Raw genomic sequence first — 10386 nt, forward strand, 5'->3', positions numbered from 1 at the left:
TTCATGCTTTTAAGAACACACACACACACATAATTCAAACTCTTCTTTAAAGAAAGACAGGCTTGCCATAGGGCCTTACATTTTTGATCTACAGTTGCATGCATAGAAAAGAAACGGGGTTGCATCATGATGCTGTAATGCTGCTTTCGTCAGACTGAAACACACACACCCTGTTCCCTCCTTCCTGGCAGACACTACTGCCCTGAAGATTTGCAGGACCTTTGCATGAAAATATCAGCTATGCAATTTTCATCAGGACTGTGACACTGGATCAAAGCTCCACAAACCTGCTTCTCTTAAAAATGCAAGCAGCGATGTCAACCAAGTACATTTTAAAATATGCAGTATCCGAATAGTGTACCCCATAGTTTAGCACTAACCCTATTAGATAGTTTCATGTGTTTCTGAGTGTGTATATTGGCAGCATGCCAGGAGCAGAAGCAACTCATCAACCTGCACCTTCACAGCACATCCCAGAACAAAATTCTTGGAACTGGGTTATCAAAAGTGAAATTCTGCCATGTGCAACTGTAGTATAAAAGAATGTTGACTGAGTGCCACTGAACTCAATGAGAATTACAGTATTCTAGTCTAGCAAATGTGTAGGAATTAAGACAGCAGCCACAATAAACAATGGAATTAGAATTATTTAAGTACATTTCTTTCAATAGGACTACAGACAGCAGTTTTAGCTCAGCTCAGCCAAACAAAATGCTTTGCAAGCAATCAATTTTTATTTACTTGTGAAAGTGATACAAAACTTTAAACACTTCCAGTAATTAAATGATCTGCCTACAACAGCAGCAAAAAAAAAGGAAGATGGTATCGGATTTAGGCTTATATTCCAAGTGTTTATACCACAACCCTTTAATCACATTCAGTTCTACCTGCAGTACGATATAAAGTAAGCTTTTGAAAGACCTTTCAAATGAGGTTGCTTTAAATATTTGAATAACTAAGTGCTATTAACTTCTTTTTCAGGAACAAGACAAACTGGCATTGTCTATGTGTCAAAATACAAGAAGCATGCAAGTGAGTACAACCTGATTAAATTTATGAGTTGTGTTACAACTTCAGTTTTTCTTTTGTAGAAATGTGTCTTTGAAGCATTTGGATGTATGTGTCCTGGGCTGCAACCCTATGCACACTTCTCTGAGGATAAGCATGACTGAATTCAGTGGGACCTATTTCTGAATAGACAAGCAAGGATCTCATGTAAGGACCAAACTTACAAACTGAGAAACTTGGAATGGAAGTTAACTGCTAATAATGCTTTTGTTGTGAATGAGGATGATTCATGGGGAAGTTCTACGACAGTGCAGGGATACGACAAAAGTTCCTATGTTAACATCTTGTTTCCAACTGCAGGTATCTTTGGATGCTCTCAAGCAGGTCATGGTGAAAGCAGAAACCTGGTTTGCACAACATACAGTCCACATGTGATCCCCAACACCCAACCTGCATCAGTCCCATACCCTGACATTGTGCTCCTAAAATTTGGCAGGATAATTTGGAGACATTTTTCAAGTGTGTGTGTGTGTGTATTTTAGGAGAGGAGTTAATGTTGAGGATGATAGCAGTTTGCCTCCCAGAAGTCTGCTCACATTCACATCCTTTTAAGCCCCCCAAATGGGCTGAGTTTGTCCATATTTTGGATATTTTAGAGCGTTCCAAAATGTTAGTACTGTAGTTTATTTCCCAGTGGCCTCCTGCTCCCATTGCTTTTAAAAATGAAAAAAAAAATGTTTACACCCCTTTTGGTGATCTCACTCACTTCACTGGATGACCTACTACAGTCAGTTGCAGCTCTCAACTCCTTAGAAATAGGCCAGCCCATGTTAAGAGATTGGATGGTGAAATCCAAATCTAGATCATAGATTAAAGGGTGGTTAATGTGGAATTTTTTAACCAAGTTTTTATTTATGGTTTGTGGTGGCTTTATTGACCTGATAAAAAGGCTCTGTGTTTCATCTAAACCTGGTAATGGAATTGACCTTAATATTAACTTCTTCCAGTGTTTGGCCATGGAGATGGCAAAGGAAGGAATGGCCGCAAAACAAAACAATTCCAATGTCTTCACATTCTTGTCTATTTTATTTGCCACTACCCTTCCTCACTCTAACGTAGGCATACAGGAATGAAGGAGAAACCCAACTAAGCTACTGTAGGTCCCCCCCTACAAATACATTCAAATGTACAAATGTACAAATGTACAAATACATCCAAATACATTCAAAAATACATTCAAATACATCCAAATACATTCAAAATGCTCTATTTTGAATACTGTAAGAGGAGGAAGGGAGAATAGAAAAATGTATGAATGTGGGAAGATAAAAATAAAGTAGGTTGAGAACATTCAAATATAACTTTAATATGAATACACAAAGTACAATTTAGCAGCATGAAATAAGGATTATTACTATCTTAAAATCATCATATGTGCTTTTCTGGGAGAAAAAGATGAATACTTTGTTGTTTATAGAAAATCCAGATGCAAAAACAAATGGCCATTGATCACACATACAGACATTACCTCACTGACTGGATGACAATATTAGATTTTGCTACAGCAGTGGCTCTGCGTCCCAGCAATATGAGATGAGTTTGCAGGATTAATTTAATTTGCATTTAGCCATAGTATCCACCCTCCTAAACATGCACACACACGTGCACATACACATATACATAATGTTAATATAATGGTGACAAAATTTGTATGGCTGGATGATTAAAAAAACATGATTAAACAGTCAATTAAAAAAATCCCCCCCCATAGATCAGTAAGACCAATGCTAGAATGAGCATGAATTCCTGTAAACTGCCACTTTCTGTTGCTTAATGCAACCCAATCATTGCTACTTTAAAATTCTGGCCTGTTCTGCTGTCTTCCATAAGGAGTACTGTACTGTAAGGAAGTGTTGCTCTGAAAGGGCCTGTAGACTAAATATCTGGTTTCAATTAAAATAGGAAGTTCTTTCTGCAGCTAAATGGTCACTCCAACCTTACACTTATCTCTACTGAAAAAATGCACTGATGAAAAATTGTGAGGCCTGGCTTATGGTTGCCTGACTAGGCCAGACAGCTTGAGACCAGGTCTAGATCATTTCAATGCCTGTTCTAGGAAATCCGGCATCCGTTCTGACAGAATATCAGTAATTATGGGCAATTCTTCTGAAAAGACAGTAGGGTTGGAGGACGTTCATGCAGATGCTAAGAAATGTGCAGGTGAGCCAAACAAAAGAGAAAAGCTCTATTGAGATAGATAGGTTAGAACGTGAGCTGAGTAACTGGACTATATATATCTGAATTATGATAGAATAGATCTACTGCTCCTTAAATGTTTAGTTTGTAAGCAATTTTATTCTGCCTACAGCAGCGCCATCTCCTGGTCAGAGGTAAAGAAAAAAAGATTTATTTTTGGAATTTTACAGTCCATATTAATTTTTTAAAAATATAATTTTATTGAAGACATTTTTAACAAGATAAAAACAATACGAATATTAAAAAAGAAGAAAACAAAGAAAATAAGGAAGAATAGTGAATAAGGAAGAAAGGAAATAGAAATAGAAAAGAAAAAGGAAGAGAAAAATTATAAAGCAGCAGCTTCTGATCTTTTTGACAATGTTTATAAATGTGTTTATATTTTACCCTCTCTGCATTATTTTTTTTTTAAGGACTATTTTCCCCACACACATGATGAGACTGAAAAGAGGGTGACTGGTTCAGGAGCCATCTGTATAATCTGTGCTGGGATATATTTATAAGCATCTTGGGCTGGAAGACTGGCATTAGTTAGCGAAGCACCCCCAAAACCCACATGAAAGCTGTCTCTCTGGTGTAAAGCTTTTCTTTAGATCAGAGAAACATGAAGGTTCTTTACTCAGTGTTGGCTGGAGGTCTTCTTCGTGTGACTCAGAGAAAATTGCATCATGTAATGCATGAGAATAGGAAATGCAACTAAAGGTCCTAGCCAACTTCAACAGACTTAAATAAATTGCATGCTTCTCCTTAAAAGGATTAGCCTTGAGCTGAGTAACTGGACTATATAAATCTGAATTATGCTTCTCTCCAGCAAGAGTAAACTTTTGTATTGAGTGTTGACTGTTCTAGAATATGGATGAAGTACTGCTGGCATCTGACTGTGGAATCTGCAAAAATCCAAATGAAGTAACATAAAAATAACATTTGGATATGCTCAACTATTATCACAAGAAATATAATTTGTTAGAACGTACCTAAATATTCATAGCTAAGTGTTCTAACCAGTTTTTAAATAATTGGGTACTGTACTATGGATCAGATCCATAGTATTCTTTGATACAGAAACCTCACTCCTAAAGTTAGTTGTGTAACATTTGTTACACATAAGTTACTAATGCCTAAAAGAAAGGCATAAAGAGCAAATATGATGGTATGTCTATATGATAAACTGGATCACATGAAAACCACAATTAAACTGCCATCTTGTTTTCATAGTGTTAACTAGATGCCTGAGAGATGTTTTCAGGCAAGATAAAAGAATAATGGCACCTTTGATATAGTCATGTGATCATTTAGTATCTTTTTGGGATTGTGTATTACTATACTGTATAATAGAAGATTTATGGGAAAACCTTTAAATATTAAGGATGTTAATGTACCTGTAATGTTGAGTTATAGACCAAAGCTTTGGAATTTGACTGTTTATCAGGAATTGTGGTTGTATCGAGCATGGATGGTGGCAAAAATAATTATATTAAGAAATTGGAAAAGTGATATTATTCCAGATGTCAAGGATGATCGTCGGAAATGTGTGATGTATCTGTTTTGGAAAAGACAATATTTTTTACCAATCAAAGGATGCAGCAGTAGGTGCTATTATGGCAGAGATTCTGTGATAACTTACAATAATATCTTGCACTGTTTATGTTATAGTAGTGAATTCATTGGTAAACCAGTGACTATTGATAAGTATAAAATATAAAATAGATTTTTTTCTTTTCCTTCCTAGTTTGTATTTTTAGTTTGTGTTTATTTTTAATTTTTTAAAAGTTTATTTTTTTAAGATTAAAGAACAATAATAATAAAAAGAATAATGGCACCCTGTTTTTCTGTTTCCAAACAAATTATACTTAGAGGTATACTAAAAATGAAAATAATGAAATGAAATGAAGGTAACATTCAGCTACTGGAACCAGGTGTCACTGATAGCCATATCTTCCATGTCATTAAAGACTTCAGCTTCTACCAGAATTGAACAGCCAGTAGAGACATCAGTGCTGAAGATTCTGGAAGCTAAAGTTCACACATCTGGAAAGTGCCCAGATTGTATAAACCAACTCCATTGTAGATATGAGTACCCTGGATCCGGTATTGACAACTGTTAGGTGGCCCAAATCTTGAACACAGTTTTCCATTCAACGCTTTCAGTATAAGACCATCTTGAGCATTATAGTATACCTAATGAGTCTAAGTAGGGCTACCAGATCCAGATAGCCACTAGATGCCATCAAAGAGGTACAGAAAATCTAAATCTTTGCTAGTACCTGGTGATAATTTGAATTTTGCAATCCAAATCTGGTAGCCTTAAGTCATTTGCCCCCTACCCCCCCCAAAGACTGATTCATGTTTATAAAATGGTAACTTCCTGGTTTTATCTTGGTATAACCAGGAAGCAAGTGTTCACATTAGAAGGAAATATCTCTTATTCATCAGGATGCAGTTCAGGTAAGCAGGTAACTTTATAATATTTATTACAGGTAGTCCTTATTTAGTGACTGCCTCTTTTAGCAACTTTTGCAGTTATGTCGGTGATGAACAACTTTACAACCAATCCTTGCATTTACGACCTTTGCAAGTCTATAAAGCAAAGGAAAGCTGAGGTGAGATCATAAGCACAGGTGCAGTTTCACTTATGGATCACTTTGCTTAATGACCAAGTTGCTGGTCCCAATTGGGTTCGCTAAACAAGGACTACCTGTACTGTCTGTGGTACAGACGTGGCTGAAATGTTCACCACAGTCTTACAACCTCCTTTTTTTCTGGATTTTGATCACCTTTCCCTATAACACTCTATGGAAGCAAAAGTTGGACTTTGAAGAAGCAGGATGGGAAGAATATTGATGCCGTTGAACTTTGGTGTTGGAGAAGACTCCTGAGAATATCATGGACAGCCAAGAAAGCAAACCAATCCATCATTGAACAAATCAACCCAGAGTTCTCACTTGGGGCACAAATGACCAGGCTCAAATGATCCTACTTCAGACACATTATGTGAAGACCCAGCTCTCTGGAAAAGGCTCTGATGCTGGGAAAGGTGGTAGGAAAGAGAAGAGACAACCAGCACCAAGGTGGAGGGACTCGGTTACAGTGGCGATGAACGCATGATGAGTGCCTTGTTGGAAGAGCTGAAGGACCAGGCTAGGGATAGATCATCATGGAGAAAATCTATCTGTGTGGTCGCTAGGAATCAAAAATGACTTGATGGCACATAATATTTGAAGAATCACTGGTAATTCAAAAGCTTGCAACTATCTGTAAACCTTCATTTGGCCTAATAAAGGCACTGCCTGTTGGAGCTTTTTATCTCTGAATGCAGTGGCGCTTACTCCCAGCCAAACGTGCACAGGATTTAAAGAGGGACGCGGCACCCTGCTTTACAGAACACGCTAAGCCATAATTGTTTGCTTTTGCCTTGGCGTGCTGTGCGAATGCAACCTCTAAATTTCAGTCCCCTGAACTATGGAAATGAGCGCCATTTCTTTAAAAGATCGCAAGAAGACCCGCAAAACGCCATTCTAATTAAAGATGCTGTAAAATGAGAGAAAGAGTTTGAGAGGAGCTAAATGCGGGGAGGGATAAGCAAGAGTCTCCTCTCAGCAGCTTTTACCGGAAGCGAGCCGGAAGTCTTTAAAGAGCAGCGTTCATAATTCTAAAGCCGAATCTTCGAAAGCTCTCTCCTCACAGAACATGGCGAAAGTCGATCTCCGAGTCGTATAGCAAATGTGCCAAGAATCCAACAGGTGGCTCCGTGGCGCAATGGATAGCGCATTGGACTTCTAGAGGGTGAAGACATTCAAAGGTTCCGGGTTCGAGTCCCGGCGGAGTCGGAAACCCTAATTTTGCAATCTTCCTTTTACTTTTAAAAGCGCTTCCTCGATTATCCGAACTCAGACTCAATATCTGCCGAGTCGCCGAAAAGCGGCGATTTTAATTGCTGCAAAACTCAACATGGAATCTCCCCTCGGTTTGCAAGGTCGCTCTTTCCCTCAGCACGCGCCGCCTGGTGACTCGGCAGGGAGGCGCTCGGGTCTCAGGGGCGGGGAGACGTTGGAGGGGCGGGTCTAACCGCGAAGCACGACAGTGATTGATGGACCATCTTTCCCGGGGCCTCTGACGGTGAAATCTAGAGCCGTGTTTCTCACCCTCAGCCACTTTAAGACGCATGGACTTCAACTCCCAGAATTCCTCAGCCCGGGAATTCTGGGAGTTGAAGTCCATGCATCTTAAAGTGGCTGAGGGTGAGAAACACTAATATATTGCAAAATGAAACAAAGCATCCAAACTCCTGAATGTGCTCCTTCCTTCTCGTCCTAGATTTGCTTGATGTCATGCTATGCAGATAAATTGCCCTTGAATTCCCAGAATTCCTAGCTGGCCTGGCCACAGACTGGGAAGGCATTATGGGAGTTGAAGTCTGGACAGCACGAGGTCAGGGAAGACTGCCCTGGAATTACTCAAGCAGAGATAACACGGCCTCATCCACAGTCCAGGCACTCACGGGGGGCAACAATGCGGGCAGCAGTAATAGCATTCCCTTCCTGAATGTTCACAGTAATGCCAAGCTCCAGCATGAGTGAAACAATTTATTCTGCTCTCACTCTGAAATATGCATTACAATCAGTCCTATGCCTGAGCTGTTTAGCCACCAAGCATTCATCAAATAATTCACACCAATCATTCAACGTGTTTACAAAATTTGACAATTCATGCGATGTTATTTGGCAGTAAGCCTGACACAGTATTTAATGTTTGATTGACAAGCAATGGCATTTGTTTCACAATAGTTGATGACTGACGTGCAATGGTATTATGACGATAGTTTAGAATCCGCGTCCTGGGTAAGGAAGTACTTCAGCCATATTGCTGGATAGTAGCTGGCCCCGCAGGTTGCCACAGATGTCCATTCATAAATGATTATCAGGCAACGCAGCGCGTACTTATTACTGCACCTGGTGCATGAAGCAAATGAATGAATAAGCCCGAGTCTATTCACCTGAAGGCACCTCAGAGGGACACACTGCAAGCCAAGTACCTTAGTTTTCTAAGGTGGCCTCTGTGCGGTCAGATGGATTATCAAAGATGATGGTACAAAGTTATGCCTCATTTTGCCATATGCTAGCATCCTATTTTTGCTAACTGAAGTACTTTAAAAATAACACTGGGGGGGGGGAGGAGCATTTTTTTCTGATATGGAATAATAATAATTTTTTATTTATTAAATTGATATGCCGTCCAACTCCCAGCAACTCTGGGTGGTTTACAAGCGTTAGAAGTATTTAAAAACAAAGAACAAGGCAAAAAAACACAAAAGCAGCACAAGACAAAAGAGCGATGGCAAAGAAAACAAATCCAGAGGGGAACGAAAAGGAGGAAAGGGGCATCAGTTGTCCTCTCCAAAAGCCTGGGCGAAGAGCCAGGACTTTATGGCCCTTTGAAATACCAGTGGGGAGGGGGTGTTCGAATTTCGGGGGGAACCTCATTCCAGAGGGCAGGCACTGCTACAGAGAAGCTGCACTTTCGGGGTCCCGATAGGTGGCATTAATTAATTGATGGAACCCGGAGCACACCAACCCCGGCAGATCAAACCAGCCAGGGAAATACCATGGGAGACAGGCAGTCCCTCAGAGAACCAGGCCCTATGCCACATAGGGCTTTATAGGTAGCAACCAGCACCTTGAATCGCACCAGGAAGCAAACTGGCAATCAGTGCAGCTCGCAAAGCAGAGGTGTTACATGGGCATACCACAGCATGCCCATCGCTGCCTGCACTGTTGCATTCGGGATCAGCTGAAGCTTCCAGGTAGTCTTCAAGGGCAGGATGTTCCACAGATGACGCCTATGTAACACTCTTCAGCATGATAAACTAGATGTATCAACGTGCTTCTGTGATTTCTGACCTAGGTTTATTTTTTGCCCAACACCCAGGGGCTTTTGCACAATATCCATACTATTTCCAAAAGCACCTGAATCGCTGCCCTTGTTGCCATTTGTGAGTGGCAGAATGTGCCTCCAATTGAGAAAAGTATGATGGCGCTTGGAATGCACCCAGCCATCAAGGATACATCATCCCAGCTTCAGTGTTCATCACTGAATCAACTCTGGGAAACAAACTCGTTCTGCAGTAGAAAAAATTGGATCCATCCTTCCCCAAGTTATTCCCCCTCAACAAGCTACAGCACAATGAACAGCTTCAGTCAGCATGGGGTTTATGTAGACAAAACAAAACTGTTTAGTATCTAGAGGGGAAAGCAGCCAGTGGGTGCGTATTTGTCTTTCTCAGGTTAGAAAAAGATACCAACCACTGGCACAGAAAAGGGCAGCCAAGTATTGATATAGTGCTATACCTCCATCATGTACATGAAAATAAAGATTCTTGCTGATCAGACCAATGGCCTGCCTAATCCTGATTGTGTTTCCTACAGTGGCCAACCAGATTGTCTCAGGGCGCCCAAAATCAGGACAAACAGCAACTCCCTTCTTCCAGTTCTTTCCAGCAAATGGTATTCAGACAGCTGCTGTCTCTGAACCTGAAGGTACCCCTACAAGCAGCTCTGTTAGATAAAATCCAACTTTCTTGTTTGAAAAGACCAGGTGGCACATAAGGCAACCTGAATTCAACTGACATTTTTTAAGCATTAATGGTACTTTCTGCAAAATGTGGCTTAATGTCATAGACAATATAAAGACACCAATGCTAACCCAATTTAGGGTTAACATTGACGTACTTTTTTCTTTGGCATTAAGCCACATTTTGCAGAATTCACCTACTTTAGGAAATGCACACATTATGCAAATCATATTTAAAGCCTAGTTTGAAAGAGGCATTGTTGTAGCAGCTGATTTTTCTCTAGCTGTATTTACATTAGTCTTTCCCAATATGGTAACCATCCAGATGTAACGAATTATGTTACTTCCACTATGTCTGTTACACCTGGAGGACAGCAGACTAGGGAAGGCTAGTTGGTTATAACCTTTTATATTCTCGTTTTTAAATAAACCAGTAAATGTATAAAAAACAATAATATTTAGCACAATTACTAGTGTTGCTAAGGTGTAATTTTCTTTCCTGAATGTGCATTGATGATTTAGGGAACAGAGAGATTCCTGAACTGAGCTGGGCTA

At 39.9% G+C, this 10386-nt stretch overlaps 1 non-coding gene across 1 annotated transcript; it reads left to right on the forward strand.

The window, feature by feature from the left end:
- Nucleotides 1-7006: 7006 nt before the first annotated feature.
- On the forward strand, nt 7007-7091 carry TRNAR-UCU (transfer RNA arginine (anticodon UCU)). The gene is given in 2 exon segments: nt 7007-7043; nt 7056-7091. It is a non-coding gene; the product is annotated as a tRNA-Arg (tRNA).
- The last annotated feature ends 3295 nt before the right edge of the window (nt 7092-10386 follow it).

This window comes from Python bivittatus, unplaced genomic scaffold (assembly GCF_059951505.1).
Source record: "Python bivittatus isolate LINGU-HERP-01145 unplaced genomic scaffold, Pbiv_v1 ctg000700_np1212, whole genome shotgun sequence".
NCBI classification, from domain to species: Eukaryota; Metazoa; Chordata; class Lepidosauria; order Squamata; family Pythonidae; genus Python; species Python bivittatus.